The sequence below is a fragment of the Frankliniella occidentalis genome, unplaced genomic scaffold, assembly GCF_000697945.3.
Source record: "Frankliniella occidentalis isolate FOCC.00 unplaced genomic scaffold, Focc_3.1 Scaffold181, whole genome shotgun sequence".
Taxonomy (NCBI): Eukaryota; Metazoa; Arthropoda; class Insecta; order Thysanoptera; family Thripidae; genus Frankliniella; species Frankliniella occidentalis.
In genome coordinates this window covers 423,063-426,011 of record NW_026267307.1, presented here as the reverse complement: position 1 = coordinate 426,011, position 2,949 = coordinate 423,063, and positions in this window count along the sequence as shown.

The window sequence follows — 2,949 nt, the reverse complement described above, 5'->3', positions numbered from 1 at the left end:
GTAAATGGACAGCTGACTCAAGGCATGCAGTAAGTTAAGTTCTCATGTAGGTAGGGCTTGTCTGTTTTTGTGAATAAACACTGGGTACCTTGATTGGTCTTACAAAGTACCCACCCTTTTAAACTTTAGTAGTATTCTTTGTAATACTACATACTTCTGAGGTGAAAGCTATAATCCTGTTGAAAGTTTGATCTGCAAGTTTTTTCTATTAGATCTTTTCACAATTTTTTTTGTAATGTTACGATATTTTTTGTAAAGTTACGAATGTGGTGGTTGATAATTTTACGATTCATGTTTGTCAAGATACGAAATGAAAAACAGTATTGGATTACGGTAACTTTCCGTAAAGTTATGACTGTAGGGTTTCGTAACACAACGGTCCACTTTGTAATTTTGTTTTACATAAAAATATCGTAACTTTACAGAAAAATTTTTCACAGTGACATAGTCTATTTAAAATTTGAAATTTTTGATGTCAATTTTTGAATACTTTGTGGCAGTCTTTAGATTTGGCTAGAGCTGAAGATGCAGAGTAACAGAATCGTCTGTAATCCTAGAGCTGGTTTAAATATATCCGTATATTCATGATGAATAGATATTCCAAAGACCTTTTATGAATTGAAATAAAGGGTGTGATATTGTTATGAAGTGAGCTTTGTTTGTAATCGACAATCGTTGCAAACGCTGAGTACTGCAGCAGACGACTCCGTCGTCTGCTGACGCGCCGCCCCCCACCACGCAGAGCCCACGGCACGGCCTGCGTGAGCGCGACCGCCTCCGCGAGGTGCCGCGCCCTAGCGGCGGGCACCCGCACCACGCTACCCCCTCCACCGCCAGGACCCTGGCGGGAGGCTCGAGCGGGCGCGGCGCGGCCCGCGCAGCGCCCGGACGGACACTTCTGTTTGGGACGAGCTTGGAGAAGGACGTGCTCGCTCTCAGACTCTTACCGCGCTACCGTTGTTGCTACCGTTGTTGCTACCGCGCCGCGCTACCGTGATCACCCTGACTGACTACCTTGTAACAAGGACCTAATAAACACTTGTGCCGAAACTCAGCCTTTCCTTTAACCACACCTGCCTCCTAGTGCAACCGCGAGCCCCTGGCCCGGTTCACAACACTGGTGGCAGCGGTTAAAGTGGAGAGGAGGAGGAGGAGGAGGAGTGGGCTGAGTTGAGGTTTCTCGCTCGAGCCGCACCGCACAAGCCAGGTTACTGGCTGAACCAATAAAGAATAGATAGGCGAGGCCCCTTCCCTTTCTGTTTCTTTTACAGGGTTCGTGCCATCCGCGAGCCTCCTCGTTGATTTGGTTTTCAGGTTCAGGTGTCGCAGTCAGTGTGAACGTGAAGTGTTCAGTGAAAGTGTAGTGTTTTGTGAAGTGTTTTGTGAAAGTGAAGTGTTTGTGTTTTTGTGTGTTCTTTTGTGTCTTGTGTTTGTGTCGTTGAGTAAGCTTGAGGGTCAGGATGGTGCGCAAGCAGCGTCCTGCCGCGCCGCGCCCCCCGCGGAGCGCTACGCCCGCCGACGAACCGGAGGAACGCGGTGCTGCTGAGCACGCGCCCCCACCGAGTGCGGCTCCCCAACGCCGACGGTCCGAGAGGCTCTCTCTACCGACCGCGGCCGGGGACGCTACGTCCTCGTCGGCCGGGGCGCAGCAGCTGCGCCCTGGGCAAGCCGGTGACCCGGGCGCCTCGACCTCGAGGGCACCCGTGAGCCAGGCCGAGGCGGGCAGCAAGGCGCGAGCCGCTGAGAGCCGCAGGACTGCCACAGCAGAGTGTGGCGGGCCAGCGAGCGTCGGCACCCGCCGCGTTACCCGCCATAGCGTCCGCGCTGAACAAGCTAGTGATAGGGCAAGGAGTGTGGGCACTGTGGAGGGGCCTAGCTCCGCCGGCCGCATGGCGCCCCAAGACGGCCGAACCGCTTCCCGCCAAAGCGAGCACTCTCGCAGAGGCGCGAGCCTCGGACCAGCCCGGGGCGGCCGTGAGGCGGCGGGCAGGCAAACGGCAAGCCGTGCAGATCGAGCCGTTTCCCGCCAAAGCGAGGGCACTCGCCGAGGAGGGAACACGGCCGAGGATCGCCAGCCAGCCCAGGCAAGCGCTAACCGCCAACCGGCTTCCCACCAACGCGATAGTTCTCGCAGAGCGGGTAGCCCCGGCGGCCAGAGTGTTGTGTCGTGCGCTCCTTCAAGCCCAGCCCAGATGCGCGTGCCACCCCCAAGGACCGAGATCTTGTACGGACCTGGGGATCAGTACGACATGGCTCCCCCCGCGGCCGTTCCACGCCGGCACGGCGAGGGCCGCGGAGCAGAGGGAATGCCAAACCGTACCGTGGGGCACGGAGCAGAGGGAATGCCAAACCGTACCGTAGGGCACGGAGCAGAGGGAAGGCCAAGCCATGCAGAGGGCAGATCGTCTGCCTCGAGGGCAAGTGCGGGATCCCGCCCCCGCCCAGAAAGCATCTGCTTCGAGGGCTTCCACTCTGACGAGGCGGCCGCGGCCGAACGCCGGGCTCGAGTCGAGGAGAGGAACTTGTACCGATTGATAGACGGTGACAAAACGAATGTCCCGCCTCAGCTAGGCAGGGCGCGCTCAGTTGCCCCCGAAAGGGACCAGCCCAGGGAGACTGCGCGCCCGCGCCTTCCCGGCGCCAGCGGTGAAGGCCGGAGAAATGCTCATGAAATCGACGTCGTGTCAGTGCGGTCGGGGTCGCACCGGTCTCGCCGAGCTGGCGAGGACCTCCCTCGCGCAGCCGTGCGGCGTGCCGCGTCTGCGGCCCCTGCTCCTGCCCAGGAGAGGTCAAGGGACCAGAACCGCAGGCGGCGTCGATCCCCCTCTGCCAGCTCAGTTGGGAGCGAGAGTAGAGCGCACCCAAGGCGCCGCCGACGCCTATCAGAGGGCAGACGCGGGGCGGCAAGGGGACGCAACTCTCCGTCACCCTCATCATCCCCTTCCTCGA